The sequence below is a fragment of the Choloepus didactylus genome, chromosome 5, assembly GCF_015220235.1.
Source record: "Choloepus didactylus isolate mChoDid1 chromosome 5, mChoDid1.pri, whole genome shotgun sequence".
Classification (NCBI taxonomy): Eukaryota; Metazoa; Chordata; class Mammalia; order Pilosa; family Megalonychidae; genus Choloepus; species Choloepus didactylus.
In genome coordinates this window covers 123,077,887-123,099,334 of record NC_051311.1, presented here as the reverse complement: position 1 = coordinate 123,099,334, position 21,448 = coordinate 123,077,887, and the positions used below count along the sequence as shown (strand labels likewise).

Here is a 21,448-nt window from a genome sequence, read left to right as displayed (position 1 = left end):
TGCTGGTCTCTCCCTTTTCTTCCAGATTTGTTGTTTCCAGCTTATGGCTTCAGTGGCTTCCTCTCTCAGCTTCTGTGCCTTTCTCTCTGAGCTTCTCTGTCCTTCTCTCTGTATTTCATCTTATAGAGGACTCCAGTAAGAGGATTAAGACCCATCTGGGGCATGCCTCAACTGAGATAACCTAATCGAAAGGTCCCACCCAAAATAGATTTACACTCACAGGAATGGATTAGCTTTAAGAACACTCTCTTCTGGTGTCCACAAAGCCTCCAAACCATCACAGCATGTATCAGGGGAAAGTTGCTTAATCTCTTTAATTCTCAGTCTTCTCTTCTGTAAAATACAGATAAGCATAGACTTATTTCAGTGTTTTAAGGATTAAGTAGAGATAATTTTCAAAATTATTTTCTATTAGCAAACACTCAAATCCTATTTGTAACTTGTAATGGAAGTAGTAGTGATAGTAGCAGTGAAGTCCTCTTTATCTGCTCCCACTTCAATTTTTCCTCTACAATGTTTTACCCATTTGGTATCCCCATTGCTTACATGACAAAGTCCAAAATCTTAGACAAACAAAGACTTTCATGAGCTGCACCTTATTGACCCCACCATTATCCTCTCCCCTTTCATCCCCATGTGCAAATTTAGCCCTGACTACACTGTCCTGCTTGCATATTTCTCCTAGATAGGCCAAGATCTTTTTGATTATGTTTTCTGGCAAATATGGCACCCATTGTCAGATCCCCTTCTCTCAAATCTTGGTTCACCTCCTTCTGCAAGGATTTCTGGAACAACCCTGCTCTATACTGATTAGGTGACTCTTTCTTGTTCATCTCCTCTGCACTCCCATAAGACCCTTTGACACCTATGCTGAAGTTCTTCTTATCCTGTATTTTAACCAGTTACCTTGACTAATTCTATCTTTGTATTTGAGGGTCACTTGAAAGCCAGCTTTGGATTTTATTTATTTCTATACCCCCAAGGCTATCCTGTATCGGGTATTCAGTGATCTTTGAATAGATAAGTAACAGACAGCCACCAAACACCATTAAAATGCATTAAAATATATTACTTCTTTCAGAAGAAATTATGTGACAAGAAAAAAATAACAAGCAGTCTATATTTGGTAAACTAAACTGTCAGTGCCACAAAACAAATATGTCACATTATCCTTATAAATTTTGCCTGAATGAAGTTATACCTCATCCTGATGTCCTTCTCATCTCTTGTCACTTTCATGTATGCAGTATTCCAACATTTCCAACTTTTCTGTTTATTCATAAGGCCCAGTGGAGTACTCTTCCAATCACAGTAGCAATCACGTGCATGCTTCAGGGTCTGCGTGCCTGTGGGTTCAGAGCAGTGAATAGTTGCCTTCAGTTCTCCAAGAAACTCTTGGGAGTATGGTAGGCCACCCCCAAAGATATCATGCCCTAATCCCCTGAACCTATGAATATTAATACTTCATGGTAAGGAGGAATTAAGGCTACAGATGGAATTAAGTTTGCTAATCAGTTAAAATAAAGTAGATTATCCTGGATTATCCAGGCGGGTCCAATGTAGCCCGAGCTTCCTTTAAATTGGAAGAGGGAGGCAGAAGAGCAGGTAAGAGTCAGTGAAAGATTTGAAGATGCTGTGCTGTTGGCTTTGAAGGTGGAGGAAGGTGGCCATGAGCCAAGAAATGCAAGCAACCTCTAAAACCTGGAAAATTCAGGGAAACAGATTCTCCCTTCAACCTCCAGTAAGAGTGCAACTCTGCGAACACATTTATTTTAGCCCAGTAATACCCATTTTGGACACCTGACCTCCAGAACTGTAAGACAATAAATTCTGTTGTTTTAAGCCACTAAGTTTTTGGTAATTTGTTACAGCAGCATAGGAAACTAACCAAAGGAGGGGAATCTCCATGATCAGAACCATTTCTCTAGATAAGTAGACTATACACTGATGCTCTTTAGAAGAGAGTAAAAGTTATCTCACTTAATTCCAGAACCCAGTACATATGTTTTCACCTTGGGTCCTGATACAGATAAATTGATGAAGAGAGGGAGAAAGAGGAAAATTGTCTTCTCTAGTTCATTAGTTTTTGGTTGACACTTCTCTACTAGGCAAAAAAAAAAGAAAAAAAAAGTATCTGTTTTGATGAGATCTACAATAATTTTTTTTTTCAGGTGGATATATTTAATCTTGGTTTTAGGTATTTGGAAGTTTGCAATATAATAATCCTTTTTTTTCCATTCTTGGGACACTTAGACATTTTCTACTTTTGTCTGTTGGTATGAGAAAATAATAAAAGGTGAGGGTATAAAGGAGAAGTTTAGAATACTCCTCTTAAGTTAAAGCGTTATGTTACATCTGCCCCACATTTTCCTGTACATTCAACTTTTAAGTTCAGCTTTAGCAGTAGCAATAGCTGAATAGAATCAACTAATGAAGCCATCCTTCCATGCTGGGTCAGTCCCACTTCTGCGTTTGGATTGCTAACCCACTTCAAAGCTTTTGAAGAGGAGGGTGTTTGGTATATTCTAACAGATTCAAACTGCTATATGTGTAAATTGCTAGGTATATGGATGAAAAATTAAAGTATTTTGCAAACATTTTAATGTGTAAATGGACTTTCTAAACCTCTTTTCTCATTCACAGATCAAAAATTTTCCAAAGTCAAATAAAGGTTGCCAGCCAGATGAAAATTTAGCATTTCCTTAACTTGGGTCCTTTTCCTATTCCAGAGCCTTCACTATTGTAAAGAAGTGTTATGCAGCTCTTGAAAACTCTATTGTCATCCAGGCATAAGAGAGAAATTAATCAATCAATTCAGCAGTCTTTTCAGTATAATAAATAATAGTAACAGGCAGTCTATTATTAGGTTCTAAGAAATTGGTCCAAAATTCCAGTCATATAAAATAATATATCTCTCTCTTTAGGGTGTTATTCACCTTACATTCCAACTGATGTACGCTGAAAGCAAACAAAAAATGATTTTAAAAATTAGAATGCAGAAATAATTATTATTCCCCATGCAAAACTTTAAAAAAAGATGATTTGCAATTCCATGAATAGGTAGACAGTTGTAAGAGGGCTATATCCTCCAAACCCCACCTGAGTTTATCTGCAGCAATGGAGAATTCCTGCACACCAACCACTTCTCTGCCTGAGAACAGTCCGCTACAAAGAAGTAAGCATACTGGGAGAACCTGCCTAGACTCAGCGCTGAAGTGAAGAAAAATAAAATCCCCTGGCTCATCTCAACCAATTGGGGATGGAAGTCTATTGATAAATGTCCCAGCCTCCCTGTTCTTTTGGGCCTAACAATTCGAAGATGTGGTCCACCCTGTTTATTAGAGGGACCCTGGTGGGATAGAGCCTCAGTTCCCTATGGCAAAAACCCACTAATGAATGTACCCTTCATTGCTTTGCATGGCATCCCTGTCTCACTCTTCCCATTTATCACTTTTGTTCCTGGTATTACCTTCCAAATAAACTACCAGCACCAAGTCCTTGTCCCAGGCTCTGCTTTTGAAAGAACCACAACAGAGACAGTATAAATACCCATGTAAGCCTGTTGCCTTTTTTTTTTAAGCAGCCTGGTTCATCAATCGATCAAACCTATATTGAGGGCCATTATGTGCTCAACACTTTTATAGGCAGTTATCAAACCATGAGTCCAATATATTATTAGCTCCTCCAGTGAAGAGACCATATATATGTATGTGTATATATATATATATATATATGTATATGTGTGTGTGTATATGTATATATATGTAATGTCCACTCATTTTTGTATCTCCAACATGTAACACAGTTCCAGGCACCTGGAAACTCAATAAGTGTATATTGAATGAATATATAGACACCATGGAAAATGGAAAAGAGATAGAAATGTAGTCCCTGCCTGTAATAAGTTTAGACTCTAGAAGAAGAGACAAGTAAGAGAACAATATGACAAAATTTAAGACAAGAAGTTCTAGGTGATATGGACTAGGAAGAGGGCAGGGAAGAGGGGGTGCAGGGCTTAGGGACACTAACATGGAAGGAGGGGGCCTGGAATAATGAGCAGGATTTGGAAGGAGGATTGACAAGGAAGAAGAGAGACATTCCAGGCTGAAGGAGTAGCATTGGTGACAGCATGTGGTAAGAATATATACATGTTTGGGAACAGTGACAAAACCAACTCAAAAGAGGGTTGGTCTGTGTGTCTGAAAGATGGAACCCATACATCTGTGTGCCTATGTGTTTCTCTGACTGTGTTCCTGGTTACCAAGAAGTGATGTTTAGATTTTCTATTATTTTAGGTTACTCACACCTTTCTTTCCCTGCCTTAATCTGAAAACCAAGAATCAAAACAGTAGCAAGCTGCTACCTTAAAGTCATGTTGCCTTTTAACAGAGACCTGTGTGTCAAAGGTTGAGGGAAAAGTTGCAAATCAAATGGCTAAAGAGGCCAGGATGATAACATAGGGAGTGAAGCCCACTGAGCAAAACTGCATAAGTAAGCACTGGATGATGGCAAGAAGTTACCTCTGGTATTATGGAATTCTGTGTATGGGGTTAGTATTGGTTTTGCAACTGTTCTTATAACTTTGAATTTATTTCAAAAAAAAAAAAAAAGACCACAATGAGATACCATCTCACACCAATTAGAATGGCTGCCATTAAACAAACAGGAAACTACAAATGCTGGAGAGGATGTGGAGAAATTGGAACACTTTTTCATTGTTGGTGGGACTGTATAATCATTCAACCACTCTGGAAGTCAGTCTGGCACTTCCTTAGAAAACTAAATATAGAGTTACCCTTCGATCCAGCAATTGCACTTCCCGTTATATACCCAGAAGATCTGAAAGCAGTGACATGAACAGATATCTGCACACCAATGTTCATAGCAGCATTATTCACAATTGCCAAGAGACGGAAACAACCCAAATGTCCTTCAACAGATGAGTGGATAAATAAAATGTGGTACATACACATGATGGAATGCTACACAGCTGTAAGAAGGAACGATGTCGTGAAACATATGACAACATGGATGAAACTTGAAGACATAATGCTGAGTGAAATAAGCCAGGCACAAAAAGAGAAATATGCTACCACTAATGTGAACATTGGAAAATGTAAAACAAATGGTTTATAATGTAGAATGTAGGGGAACTAGTGATAGAGAGCAATTAAGGAAGAGGGAATGATAACCCAAGAACAGATAAGCTATCGTGGGTAGATTTAACATTCTGGGAATGCCCAGGAATGACTATGGTCTGTTCATTTTTGATGGGTACTGTAGGAACAAGTTCACAGAAATGTTGCTATATTAGGTTATTTTCTTGGGGTAGAGTCGGAACATATTGGAAGTAAAGTAGTTATCTTAGGTTATTGTCTTTTTCTTACTCCTTTGTTATGGTTTGTTTGAAATGTTTTTTTTATTGTGTGTTTTTTTAAATTTTTTTCATATAGTTGATTTTTTAAAACAAGAGTTAATTTAAAAAAAAAAACAATGAAAAAATACGCAGAGCCTCCTTGAGCTGGTGGAGAATGCAGGGTGTTGGACTTCCCCACCTCGATGGTTGCTGATGTGCTCATAGACATAGGGGACTGGTGGTTTGATGGTCTGAGCCCTCTACCACAGGACTTGCCCTTGGGAAGACTGTTGCTGCAAAGGAGAGGCTAGGCCTCCCTGTAATTGTGCCTAAGAGCCTCCTCCTGAATGCCTCTTTCTTGCTCAAATGTGGCCCTCTCTCTCTAGCTAAGCCAACTTGGCAGGCGAAAACACTGCCCTCCCCCTACGTGGGATCTGACACCCAGGGGAGTAAATCTCCCTGGCAACGTGGAATATGACTCCCTGGCATCATGGGATGGAGAACATCTTCTTGACCAAAAGGGGGATGTGAAAGGAAATGAAATAAGTTTCAGTGGCAGAGAGATTCCAAAAGGAGCCAAGAGGTCACTCTGGTGGGCACTCTGGTGGTTTTGTATGACTGCATGGTATGTGAATATATCTCAATAAAATGAATAAAAAAGAAAAAAGGGGGGGGTGTGAAAGGAAATGAAATAAGTTTCAGTGGCAGAGAGATTCCAAAAGGAGCCAAGAGGTCACTCTGGTGGGCACTCTTACGCACACTTTAGATAACCCTTTTTAGGTTCTAAAGAATTGGGGTAGCTGGTGGTGGATACCTGAAACTATCAAACTACAACCCAGAACCCATGAATCTTGAGGACAATTGTATAAAAATGTGGCTTATGAGGGGGGACAGTGGGATTGGGGGGGCCATAGGGATCACACTCCCATTTGTCTAGTTTGTGGATGGATGAGTGGAAAGGTGGGGGAAGGAAACAAACAAACAGACAGACAAGGGAGCCCAGTGTTCTTTTTTTACTTTAGTTGCTGCTTTTCACTTTAATTATTATTCTGGTTATTTTTGTGTGTGTGGTAATGAGGGTGTCAGGGATTGATTTTGGTAATAAATGTACAACTACATAATGGTACTGTGAACAATCAAATGTACGATTTGTTTTGTATGACTGCATGGTATGTGAATATATCTCAATAAAATGAATAAAAAAAGAAAAAAGGGGGGGGGATGTGAAAGGAAATGAAATAAGTTTCAGTGGCAGAGAGATTCCAAAAGGAGCCGAGAGGTCACTCTGGTGGGCACTCTTGCACGCAATATAGACAACCCTTTTTAGGTTCTAGTGAATTGGAATAGCTAGCAGTGAATACCTGAAACTATCAAACTACAACCCAGAACCCATGAATCTTGAAGACGATTGTATAAAAATGTAGCTTATGAGGGGTGACAATGTGATTGGGAAAGCCATATGGACCACACTCCCCTTTGTCCAGTGTGTGGATGGATGAGTAGAAAAATGGGGGAAGGGAAAAAAAAAAGGCACCCAGTGTTCTTTTTTACTTTTCCCTGCACCCTGCAGGCCCTCAGGACGTCCAGCCTCCTGGTGCAGCAGCCCCCTGACCACTTGGGGGACGGCTCTTTGGAGGGCCACAGGCAGTAGGGAGTGAAGAGAGCAGGGATGGTGCGCACCACACTCCCAGCCATCCCCGGAGCAGGTGATGGACATTGCTCCCTGGTCTAATTGTTCTTTTCCACCTTAATTTTTATTCTTATTATTTTTGTGTGTGTGGTAATGAAAATGTCAAAAATTAATTTTGGTGATGAATGCACAACTGTATGATGGTACTGTAAACAATTGCATGTACACTTTGTTTTGTATGAATGCATGGTATGTGAATATATCTCAATAAAATGAATTAAAAAAAAAAAGACGTTACCTCTGGAGCACATGTATCTTGATCATAAAAAGCAGTAACCACTCAGGGCAGCAGATCATTGCCAAAGAAGAAAGTTAGACTGGCATTGTCATTTCTTCCATTTTTCAAGAGAAGTGGCAAATTAAGATTTTGATATGAAATCTTTTAATTTTAAAATGCTGTGGCGAATAAACAAATATGCAAAAACACTTGTGCTAAATTTCATTCATCCCAGGGGCTCTAAGTTCTTACCACTTTTTACTTAAGGACTTGTTTCCTCTGTAAAATATCAGTTGTGGTAAGATTTACTGCTGCTTTATCAGCTTCAATCTCTCTGCTAAGAAGTTAGGATGGTAGTGGCTGTGAATTGTTTCGACTGAGATTCAGTGTGCTAAATTCTGATGGAACAGAAATGGGGTTTTTCTCTTGTTGATTCCTTTAACAAATTTAGCATGTTTATTGAATGCCTATGAGTTTAGGAAACATCCATAAATGAAACAAAGTCCACTGACCTCATGTAGGTTGTATTGTACCTGATGTATTGAACCATCTTTGTAAGCCTTTTAAAATGGCCTTATCTAACAGCTATATGTAAAACTTGTCATGAAACTGTACTGTATTTGGGGAGCTTACAAGCAAGTATTTTCTAACAGTGGTAATAGCTTTCATATTTTGTAACAGAAGTAATAGCTTTCCTTTGTTTATCTGGGCTGCAATATTTGCTTCAGCCTTGGCTCTCTACTTAGTCTACTCAATATTCCTAATCAATGTCATTGACTACCCAGGGCTTCTCCTACTACACATTAAAGGGAAAAGGGATAAAAAGTCAATGTGGTAGATGATTTATTTACATATATGATGTTACTGTTTTTTATTATTGAAGCTAGGATAAATGAGTTTCAAAGAATAAAATCAAGCTCATGGAATTAAACATAGGCCTGATTCTTTTCAAATCACCGTTCACTACTCATTGCATGCATGCTTCCCAACTTAGGGCAGGCAACAACGTGCCAAAGGGGAAGGAGATTTATTGGATCGCTAAATTTACCTAAGCTATAGAGAAAAGGAAACTATACAAAAGCTATCTCAAATCCATAGACATGTTTAAGATGGAAAAATATTTAAATGAAATTTCAGTTTGTAATAGGTCATATAAATTATTCCCCCAATCTCTCTGGCTTATGCAATCAGAACTTTGGAATTTAGTTTGGGGAAAGCACCGCATCACATTCAAATCTTTTCCAACAGCCAGATCTCATTTCTAAGCTGCAGAACTGTATCCACCTAATTACTGGTATCCCTACTTGGATATTCTACAGGTTTCACAGACTGGCTCGACATGCCCAAAAATTGACTCATCCACACTCTGACATAAAAACCTGTTCTCCTGTTTGCATTTGCTTTCTCCATTTAATGGAAGTATGACCCATCCTTTAAGCTCATCCAGAAACTTCAACTCTTTTCTTCCTAACCTAATCACTCACCAAGTCATTTTTATTCAATTTATTTCACAAATTTCCATTCATCTACTACTCCCATCCCTGCTGGTATGGCCTGATTTTCAGTTCTTATCTCTTACTGAACTTTTTCAATAATTACCAAACTGACCTTCCTGCTTTCAGTTTGTTCTGCCATCAATTGATCCTACCATATGACATAAGAGATTTGTCTAAAAAATGTTTTCATACCATTTCCTTTTTTGAAATTCTTCAGTGTCTCCCATTACCTTCTACAAAATCCAAGCTCATTAACCAAGTAACCAAGGCCTGCAATGTCCTACTCCATGTCTGTCTATCGTTCTTTTGCTCCACTCATATGTTACCACTCTCTTTGCCTCCTATATCTCAGGAGTCCTTGAGCAGCTGCTTTTTTATTTCTTCCTTATTTCTTCTTCCAAATTAAATGAGGACAGAAACATTTGTTGGCAAGACAATGAAGCAAAGGAACGTCCCTCTAGAGGTTTACATTATGGTCACGAAGACTTGAATGAAGATATGACTCAGAATAAAAGGAAGACTAGAGGAAATAGATAAGATATTGAATACATCTGAATCTCTCAGGGCACAGAAATAGGAGGATGTTTTCTAACTTAAAGCAGAAGAGGAGAGGTCTCATCAGTTCTCGTAAGTTCCAGGACCCAACTTTGTTGCCTCAACAATAGAGTGATTCCAGAATTGAGACTAGACTGCCAGCAATTGTAGTTAGGTCTTTCCAAAGAACTCAAAAGTACCCTAAAACAGCAAAAGCTGAGTTTTGTTCCAGGACAGTGGTATCTGCCAAAGTAATTAACATGAGATCATATTTTAAAAGCTACCAAATCTCAGTGGTTTAGCAAAGGGGGGAAGAAAGATGTATTTCTCATTCATGTCACAGTCTTTCATGGATTGATGATGTGATGTTATCAGTTTAAGCATGTGGCCTCTGAGGTTATTGCAGAAATGGGGACAAGAATGAAGATAAACATGCAGAGGTTTTACAACTGGGCATGTAAGTGGCTTGTGTCATATATGCTCACAATTAGTCAGAGTCCCATTACACCAGATCATAGATATATGGCCCTAGCCCAACTGTAAAGAAGGCTAGGAAATTTTGATTCTCTGTATGTCCCATAAAAGGAAGCTAAAAGAGTATTTGGTGAGATGGCACTGCTGATATCACAATAACCTTATGTGTATCATACTTTTAGTAGTTCAAAGATAATGCCCCACTTTTCTAATCAACTCACCCAATATTTAACCAGCTACACAGATATATTTGGGATTAGATATTTTGAAATATGACATAATTAGGAGAGGAAAAAGAATAAATTATTTTGAGTCAAATGTTTAATGATTGAATGGGATGATATTCTACCATATTAGCAATTTGATTTCTTAAAGTTACTTAAGAACATTAATGTTCAGCATCTTCATTGATAAAAACAGAAAAAAAATAAGACCCTTCTACCAAGGTTGCTATGAGAATTACACATGTTAAATGCTTATAACAATATCTGCTACAGAGCAAGTTCTCAAAAACAGGTGCTATTTTTGATGATACTATGGCCATTATTATTGGTATCATCACTGTTTTTTGATCAATTGGAGAAACATAATCATGTCTTTTTCCCAAAGAATGAGGACTCCATTTCAAGTAATCTAGAACAAAAGTCCCCATATAGTGTGTGCAGTCACTTGATGGCCAAGTTCAAGCTACAAAAGTTCCAATTTTAAAATGAAAGACCAAAGAGATCCATGCCTCAAATTCTTTGGTGGCTTCCTCATACCATCAGAATGTACTTGAAATTCTTTACATATTACATCATCTACTTTCCTCTCCAATCTTATCTCTTAATACTCCTTCCCTTTGCTTTCTATTCTCCAGTCATATGGGCCGTCTTTTAATCATTAAAATATACCTCCCTACAGGGCTGCTTTGCACAGGCTCTCTGATAAAGAGGTAAGAAAAATTGTTTTAGGCAAGAACAGCCTGAAATTTCTGATAGCTAAACTATCACTTTCCCACAAAAGCTTTCCTTGGGCTTTCCATTGGAGGAACTGCCATTGCAACTGCAGCTGGGGAACCACGATGCCACTATGAAGCAGAAACAAGGGCCCAAATTCACACAGGGATGGCTAAAATCCCTACTGCTGCTGCTGGAGCTGACCATCTCATGCATTCAGCCTCACCTGTCTGCTGCTCTTACTTCACTGCCACTCATGCCACAAACCAAAGCAGGAAAGAAAAGTCCTATGCTTTCTTTTTACATTTGAGCCTCCTAAGCATGACTACCATTAGCAAATACACCAGATGACAAAGTTTTCTGAGAAATATAGTTTGCAGTTTTCTAGCCCTGGAGGTACAGAAGAGGGCAAGTATGGAATGAGAACAACAGACAATCCCCAACAAAACTAGTATATATTCCCACAGTATCACATGTCTCACTTTCATGGCATCTATAGCTATTGCAATGTTACCTTCACTTGTGTATTTTTTATCAATATCTCTCTCAAAAGAATATGATTTTCATGAAGAAAGCAGAAACTGTCTCCTATTTGCTTATATTTTATTCAAAAATTAGCACAGGATTTTAGTGGACGTGCAAGAAATATTTAATGAATGAATGAAGGTTATAATATGATTAATTGTAAGGTGTTACAAGTAATTTGGCAATAATAATAATTAATATACTAATAATATATACTGAATAATGAGTATATATGAAATAAATTGAATTATTAATTTTTCATATATATGAGAATGGTATCAAAGTTCTTTATGATAATGTATTTTTACTCCTTTGCACTAGAATAAGTTATTTTGAGTGGGTGAGGACAGGATAAGAATGTGAGAAAAAAATAACAATATCTTATCAAAACCACAGTCCATTGTCAAGACAGGTCTGTGGTAGTGAAGCAAGGAGCTCAACTACCACACTTTAAGAGAAAAAGGTGTTAAATAGCTAACCTGGAAGATTGTTCCAGCACAACTCAGAGTTCTCCAAGGAATTCCAAGCCTTGACTACTCATATTTCCTTCATCCTCTTTTGTCCTTGCAATCTTGGAAAATACATGCCTTTTATTATCCAGTTGTTTAAAAGAGAACTTGCCGATGCATACAAAGCTGTTTCATTATATTCAGTCATTAAGAAATTGTGACTTATAATGGAATTGGTGCAAGAAATAATGGGTAAAATAGAACTGCAGATGGGTTGAATTATATTTTCCAAATATTTATACACATTTGTAACTTTTTCTGTACTCTATACTAACTACATGTTGTGAGCTCTATTTTCACATCCATGAAGAATTAGTTGGATTTGGGTTTCTAATATTTTAGATTACCTTAACATATGTAGTTCTCAATATCTGACATTTCTTTTAAAGTTGTTATATCATAGGTATTTTTTTTTCTTGTTCTCAATATGTGTAGTCTACCTCTTAGAGTCAGTTTTAGAGAAAGACACAAATTTTGTTTAACTCATTTATTTACACACAGTATCACCTCACACTCAATTTGGCAAAATAAAATTTAATTGAAGAATGGAAGAGACCTCAATTATTTATACTCCATATTAGCTACAAGGCATTGAAATTTTTACTATGGAAAGGGACTTAAAAGTGATACTGAAAATTGCTCATTCAGTTGTTACTTTATCTCTCTTTTGCCTTTTTATATAAGAAAACACATAGGCAGAAATAAAGGTTCCCTTTCATTGCCCAACATACAGTATTAACATTTCAGAACAATGAAATTTGTAAATTCAAGAACAAATTCTTAGCTCTTCTGATCTTATATTGGATTGTATTTACTTCTCCTAGTTTATAAAGTCTTCTAAACTGAAAACGCCTGTCACTTGAGAAAAGGGGGAAAAAGCAATAACATTAAATCAATAAGCCTTTGTAAACTTCAATCTTCCATTGGTTTCTCATAAAAATGTTTTGAAAAACATAATAGCATCTAATTTTTTAACTATTGTTAAATTATTGGAAAATTCAGTTTTATTTTAGAACTATTTTGGAATTTGACTTTTTACATGTGAAAAAAATTCTTTTAAAAATATTATATTCTTTTGATTTTTAAATTATGTATTACTTTCCTAAATCTTGAAGATGTATAGTTCAAATATCTGAAAATTATCCTTATTCTCTGCTATCTTTTCCTGGACAATATAATTATATAATTTCTATCATATTTTAATTTCTCTAAATTAGTCCCATCAATTTTTTTAAAATTTAAAAAAAATATTTAGAGCTGGTAGAACCCCTCACTGAACTTTTTTTAAAAATTATGCCTGAGCAGCTTAAGTTCTTTGGTTGCATTCTCACAATCCTCTCACATACTCCAGAACCACTCCTATCTATAGAAATAGTTCAAATAGGCAAAAAATACTCTGATACATTTAAAATAAAAGAATTATAGTTAAATCTGAATTACAAAGAATAGTATATAAATGATAAAAAAGAAATTATTTCCAAAATATTTTGTTTTAGAGAACACTGATTAATTTTAGAAACAATTTACATAATTATGTTTTATTAGACAAATATTAAAATTACTTCCCTTCCCCTGAATAAACGATGCATGGTGATAATAGGGATAATTAAGAAATGGGATTTACAGAGCTTGGCAAGTTTTTTCAGAATTTTAATATATTTCTCAGAGACAATTTAAAAAGAAAACAAACCTTTCTAAGTCATTGAACGTTATAATTGTAATAACTAAAAAATAACAACAAAAAGGCCCCTTAATTATTCACATACTTAAACTAAGTATTGAGATATTGTTTAGGGTCCAGATTCCTTCAATTTTTGTTACACATGTCTAGGTTTAGCAACTCTATAGCCAGGTAATAATAAAGTTATCTTGTCATGCTTGTTTGAAAAAGTACAACCAGTTACAATATACTTTGATTTTAGATAGAGAAGAGCATACTTTTCCTCCTCCATTTTAATAAAAAACCCCAAATTATTAAAATAGCTGATTTGAAACCATTTTTAACAATAATAGAAGTTTCCTTATTTCAACATTTTTGAGTTAATACCTTAGGAATATTTTGAAATACACTTACTCCCTTTTTTCTTTTACCAACATACCAATTTTATATCAGGGTTCAAAGTCATCCCCAAAGTAGTCTTCAAACTTTGGTTTTCCACAGACATCGTTCCAAAAGTATAGCACTTCGCGGGATTGGCTCTGTTGGATGGGCTTCCTCCTTCAGGTAAGAGTTGTGCTCACCCTCTCTCTCCTTCATTATTGCTTAAAACTTTGTCTTAAACCAAAGCACCAGCTTAGACTACCTTTTCTCAAGTACATTTTCTTTTAGGAGCCTGGCTTCCTTTCCCCACTGACAGGCCTTTTTGAAACATCCTGTTCTACTCTGGTTTCCTTATCTTTAAATCTCAGAAGTCAGGGGTAGACATTTCTGTCCCATCTCTCACAATTATACCGATTGTTTCCTTCTTATCGCCTGTGACCAAGTAGGAGGAGCAAGAACCTCAGAAAACCAGTCTTGATGGAGTCACAAAAGGTTGCAGGTTTCCCACCATCCTCAGTTTCTTCCCTTCACATTCTAGAACCTATGTGTCTCCTTACCTGCAGCTTGTCTTAGGGAATAAACAAATACATATATAAATAGATCCTGCTTTAACAAACATCCTTTTACACAGTATGCACATAACCATACTGTCTGAACCAAGTAGCAAATTCGGCAAAGCTTGCTTTCCTTCAGTTTTTCTCATCTTCTTTTAGGGTCTCCTTGCCAATGCAAACTGTAGGTTGCATTCTACCGAAATGCTTAATGCTTCCCACTGAAACAGATCTTATTGTCTCAGAAATCAAGGAATTAATGAAGTAATCCACATTAGTTGGAAATATCTGTTACTAGAGATTCTATGTCTGAGGTGGGAGGGGGGACAGTGAGGAGAAAAGGAAAAGAAAGTACAGAAAAAGTGTGCAGTCATAAATGGGAAGAGAGGTAATGGCTTCACTCGTGTTCATAGTTATTATTTTATTTGAACTGTACCTCTTGGAAACTGAAATGAACAATGTGATTATATTTAAAAGGGAGATTAGCATCAACTTCAGAGTATAAATCATGATTTCTGAATTTTATAAAGTTACACATAGTGAAATTTAAAGGGAAATTCCAGGGGAAAAGTATTCTGATTTCAACCTTTTTGAACAATAAATCTGTCCATTACGTAACAAATAAACCAAATGTCATCGGAAGCAAATATCAAGAAAGGTTTCACTACCGAATTCAGTGAAAAAGAAGACCAGTCCGATCTTTGGAAATCAAGCCCAAGGTGTCTGAAGTGAAATTCACAAGTAGAAACTCATGTAAATGAAACATAGGTAAACTTTTGAGACTTTCTGAAAGGAAATGCTTTAAAAGTACAAGATGATTATTGGGCTATCACAGAGGAGACTGAAATGCATTAAATGAAAGAGTTCAGTTTTCCGGTAAAATCTACTTTGGTTTGAAATAGGTGGACTCTCATTCATAGTAGCTTATATAATGCTTGAGGTTTTTGGGTTTTTTTTTTAAGAATCAGTAGCTTTCTCTAACTTTGAAAATTTAATCAAAGAATATTTGAATAATAAATATTACTAAGTATTTCTTTCAAGGAAATTTTGAAGGTATCCTAGCAGTATATGTTAATGTTTATATATATCTATATATATACACATGTACATGCATATATCTTTATTCATATATATTCATATATGTTTTATATATATATATATATATATATAAAACAATTTATATAACACTTTCCAGTGAATATTAGTTTATTTACTGCCCTGAACATGATATATTGCATTTCATAGACACATGTCATCATTAATTTATCCTCAAATAAGACAGCTATTCATCCAGCATTCATCAGTTCCTAGAAAGAATATTTTCAGATTCTGGCTACTTTACAGAATTTGCTTTAATATCAAATCAGGAGGATTAATTTTTTTCCTTATGAAGTTTTCTTAGTCATTTGCTAATGGTCTCATTTATTTTTCCCCCAGAATGTAACTATTCTTCAGGAAGTAATTCAGAGTAAATAAATTATCACTAGGCTTGGGTTAAAGTTAGCAAATACCACAATCTGTGTTTGATTTCTGTGCTTTTCCTGTTATTTATCAAGTGTCTCCTTCTGTGTCATAAATAATTAAGAGTTCAAAGTGAACAATGCCTTTAAGTGCTAGAAAGTCCCAAATCATGTTTATTTCATTTGCTAATGTTTCCCCCATATAACCTAAAGCTGAAACCACTTCACTTGTCCTCTAACTTTAAATAAAAGTCCTGTTTTACTTCTTATAATGCCAGCTGGAAGCATTCTCCTGGCAAGGGGTGAAAGAGTAAATTACTTATGCAATATGAATTGACTATAGGACACTTTTATTAAGTGCTATTACTAAAGACACTATAATTTTTTTACTACATACAATTCATATAAGGTAAGTGTTACATTTAACATGAACAAAACAGATTAGATTATGAAAATTATCAATATAGATTGATTTGGAAAGAATTTTATTGATATTTGTTATTCAACAGTAACATTTGAAATGTAGGAGAATTTAAATTTATACTCATTTTTAATGAACATGTACATAACCAGCCTGCAATCCTTGAAAGAATAAAATTACAATTTTAATTTAATGTTTTTATAATATCTTGTGAATAACTTTAACTATCCATTTCATCAGGTGGTTAAGAAAGGCACAGCAGATTCTTCAGACAGTGGGAAATATTTTGCTACTTTATTGTGGTGATGTCTTTATACTAAAAAAAAATCCAATCAAATTTTTTTTGTTTGTTTTGATTTATATGACCTTGAAACAATTTTTAGGATTTGAAGAGATCTAATAGAAGATCTAGACCACACTCTCATTTTAATGATTAAGGAAAGAGAGACTCAAAAATTTTCACTTTCCCAAAGTTACAAAGCTAGATTGCAGTATAGGTGTGGAATTAAAGCCTCAGGACTCTGGTGGACCACTCTGGCCTCTCTACTTTGTTGCAACTGAGGAATGAAGGTTTGTGAAATGCTAAAACTCTTTTAAAAAACATACACCACAGACAAGTTTAAGGTGTCATATTAAGGTATTTTATTCAAAACAAGCAATACTTTAAAATAGTATCTGACTTCCTGTCAGTGTTTTAAATGACTTACTCAAAACCAAAGTATGGCAAATCCTTACATTTCTCTTTTGTCTTACTTAGGTCAGTTAGAAACATAGACGAGAGTTTTAAGAAAATGAGCTAGAACTTGTCTACTTATTTATGCACACGGGGTTACATCTGTTTTTTTCTTTATCTTCCAAATGTAATAAGAACAATATTTAGCAACAACCCAAAAGAGGAACACACTATTATATCTCTCTTTACTTGTTTGCTCATTTATAAAATGTGGATAAATAGTACTAATATCATAGGGCTTTTGTGAAGTCTGGTTGTTATGAGGATGCATGTTAGGAAATTAACAGTGTGTGGCATATAAGAGTTCAATAAGCCAGTTATTAATTACTGTCATTATGTGGTTGGCTTCACTGAATCATTATCTTCTCCTAATATCATCTGATTCAATTACTCTGTTTTTTATGAAAAAAAAGAACTTCTGTCACATATATTTTATTGTTCACTTCCATTAATTTTTTAGCCACCACATCCTGTTTGTTTAATAATAACTCCATTTTTAAAAGGAAAAAGACTAAAATACTATGTATCAAGCACCTACTCTAAGCCAAATGCTATCCTAGGTATTTCATATATTATTCTCTTTAATTCTCACAATAATCCTATGGGGTAGATAATAACCACCACCACCCTCCATTGTATCAGCATGGATGCTTAGTTCAAAGACGTTGAGCTGACTAAATCTCTAAAGCAATAGATGAGAGAAACTGAATTCAACCCTAGCTGTTCCTGCTTTTGAAATCTATCAACTTTCTAGTGTTATCAGGCAACCTTAAAAACCAAAAAGTCATGCAAAGTTAAAAATAAAAATAAAAAAACTGATCTAATGACTTGTGGTAGAAAAAATGTTTAAATCACAAGTGATTCTATCCTCATTGAACACCAACATGCAGTGGTCCTGAAGTTAATTACTAAATAGTGTTCCCAACTCCCTTGGATGGTAAATGATGGTGCAGGACTTACAACTTTGAAGCTCCTGTCTGCTATAACTTCATGTGCATTTGTACTCCCATTCCCCCAATCAAATGTAAAAATACACATGCTTACACACACATACACACATAAAAGAGGCCATCTGTCTCTCTCCCTCTTTGAGAAGCTAGAGCTTTCTCTTTATGACAAGAATCAAGCCTCACTGTGCAACACAGCCTGGTCTCCTACCAAGCCCCCATTAAGTATTCCTACAGTAATGCCTTGTAGCCTTCAGGATACTATCTCAGGCCTTTCAAACGTCTGCTCAAACAAGTCCTCATCAGAGGTTAAAAACCAATTCATGGAGTGAGGTCATCAACATGGTGACATAAGACATTCCCAGGAAAAGTCTCCCCTCGGAATCAACAAATAAAAGGACAAATCCAACTTGATTAGGACGTCAAAGGATGATAGAACTGGAGAAGAACTCCACAAATGCTGAATTGAAGAAAAAGAAAAGTAATCTCCAAAATCAGGTAGGAGATTGTCTTCCTGGACGCAGCAGTCTGGACCCCTCCCTTCACTCAGGCCCATGCAGCCTGGGAGTCACCCAGAGGCAGCACAGCCCAGGTCCCTCCTGCCAGGGAAGCAGGCTGTAGAGACAGCTGTAGCAGTGAGCTAGAACCTCACACATATCCAGGCACAGGGACCTAAGTCTGCAGTGAATCAGGGCAAAACACAAGCCACTGAATAGTGTTGCATAAAAAAGGGACCCCCCAGCAGAAATTTAAAACACAGAGAAAGATCATGGCAGAACTCTGCCAAGAAGTACACATACTCAATTCAGTCTCTATCCACTGAATAAATAAATGCAACTAAATGCAAATGAACTTTCCTGGATTGAATCACCTTTCTGGAATGACCCCATCTGAGTCCCCAGGATGGGATACCCTAATGGGGAAGAAACAGGAGGCAGGAAAGCCTCATGGAAAAAGAAAAGTGGAGGATGTTGGTGGTGACCGAACTGCTCTGAGACAGGACAGGTCCAGGAACTGAAAAGTATAAAGAAAAGGTGGCACCGAATGAAGGAGAGAATTTAGACAAATCATAGATGCTTGGGAGAAAATTTTGCACAAAGACAAACAGAACAGGTGAAGATTCCTGAAGAAGGAACAGAGGAAAGGAGGCTCTCTCCTGGAGGTGAAGAAATTGTACATCAAGTGCAATCTTAAAAATTGTACTGCATATCCTGGGCAAGAAATAAATGAAGAAAAGTTGGGAAAAATCTCAACATTAGACACAGACCATTTTAAAGTACCAGAATAAGTTGGACCAAGCATCAAAGAAAAATCTTAATACAATCAACAATAAAACCCTAGACAAGAGGGAAAAACTGTCCTTCAGAATTAACACACCAAAATAACCAGATGCCCAGATATCAGCAAAGAATTACAAGCCATAGTAAGAAAGAGGAAGACATGATTTTCTCAGGGGAACAAATTAAAGCTTCAGGGGAGACATAGAATTTGGAACAACTAAACAAAGAAGTTCAAACAAATCCCTTAAATCATTTCAAGGTGATGAAGGAAAATATGGATATAGAGCTAAAGGATGTTAAGACAATGCATGAGCATAAAGAAGAATTTGAAATTTAAAAAGAAATAATTACAGAAATTATGTGATGCAACACACAATAATGGAGATTAAAAATACACAAGAGGCAGAAGAAAGAATAAGTGAACTAGAAGACAGGACAATCAAAATCATACAGTCAAAAGAAAAGATAGAAAAAAGAATAGAAAAAATTGAGCAGTGTCTCAAGAAATTGAGTGACAACATGAGGCATCTAAATATATGTAGCATGGGTGTACCAGAAGGAAAAGAGAAGGGAAAGGAGGCAGAAAGAATATTTGAGGTAATAATGTCCAGAAAATTTTGAACTCTTAGGAAAGACTTAATATGCACATCCAAGGAGCACAACATACTCGAAACAGAATAAATCCTAGAAGAACTACTCTGAGACACATACTAATCAGAATTTCAAATGCCAAAGATAAAGAGAGAATTCTGAAAGAAGCAAGAGAAAAGCAATTTGTCACATACAAGGGTCCTCAATAAAACTGGCAAAACTGGCCTTCAAAAATGAGAAAGACTGGCAAAGCATTATATGACTCCCAGGGATGAATCTGACCCTGGCATCATGGGATTGAGAACATCTTCTTGACGAAAAGGGGTATGCAGAAAGGGGCGAAATAGAGTTTCAGTGGCTGAGAGATTTCAGGTGGAGTTGAGAGGTCACTCTGGTGGACATTCTTATGCACTATATAGATAATACTTTTTAGGTTTTGATATATTGGGATAGCTGGAAGTAAATACCTGAATCTGCCAAACTCCAGACCAGTAGTCTTGACTCTTGAGGATGATTGTGTAACAGTGTAGCTTACAGGGGGTGACAGTGTGATTGTGAAAGCCCTGTGGATTGCACTCCCTTTGTCCAGTGTATGGATGGGTGAGTAGAAAAAATGGGGACAGAACCTGGGTGAAAAGTGGGGTGGGATTGGGGGGCATGATTTGGGTGTTCTTTTTTTATTTTTATTTTTTATTTTTTATTCTGATTCTGATTCTTTCTGGTGTATGGAAAATGTACAAGAATAGACTGGGGTGATGAATGCACAACTATAAGATGGTGCTGTGAACAGTTGATTGTAAACCATGGATAATTGTATGATATGTGAATATATCTCAATAAAACTGAATTTAAAAAAAAATGAGAGAGAGTTTAAAATATTCACAGATAAACAGAAACTGAGACCATTCTTCAATAAAAGACCTACCCTACAAGAATTACTAAAGGGAGATCTGCAGGTTGAAAAGAAAAGACAAGAGAGAATGGCTAAAGGACTGTGGAGAAATGTAGATCTTTAGTCAAGATAACTAAAAGGGTAAATGAAAAACCCAATAGTACTGTATCTTCACTATACAACTCTACTCTAATTCCTGTGAGAGTTAGAATACAATTGAACAAGAAAAGGCATATTGCTTGATAATGGACATCAAAATGTAAACAGGTAATGTGGGACAAAACAACATAAAGAGGGGAAACAGGGACATGGGAGCAGGGAACATGTATGCTATTGAACCTAATTTGGTATCGTTTCAAATTAGTAGGTTATGTAATGTGTAACCCCAGGGTAGCCAGAAAGAAAGTATTTTAAAAATATACAGAAACAGAAATGAGAAGGGTCAGTCAGATACATTACAAAAGATCAACTATATAGAAAAGGAGATTACAATACGGGAAAAGAGAGACATGTAAAAATCAAATGACAAAATGGCTGAAGTAAGTACTGCCTTTACAATAATAACACTCAATATTAGTGGATTAAGCTCCCCAATCAGAAGACACAGATTGACAGAATGGATAAAAAAGCATGATTCAACTATATGTAGTTTACAAGAGACTCACCTGAGACCCAAAGACTCAAATAGTTTGAATGCAAAAGGATGGAAAAAAAGATATTCTGTGCAAAAATAACCAAAAAAGAGTTAGAGTAGCTATACTAATATCAAACAAAATCAACTTTAAGTCAAATG

At 36.1% G+C, this 21,448-nt stretch overlaps 1 protein-coding gene across 1 annotated transcript in view; it reads left to right on the top strand.

Annotated features, from left to right (window-relative positions):
* Window positions 1-21,448, top strand: part of LOC119535423 (C-Jun-amino-terminal kinase-interacting protein 4-like) — a 50,246-nt gene that overhangs the window by 5,172 nt on the left and 23,626 nt on the right. The window lies entirely within an intron of this gene.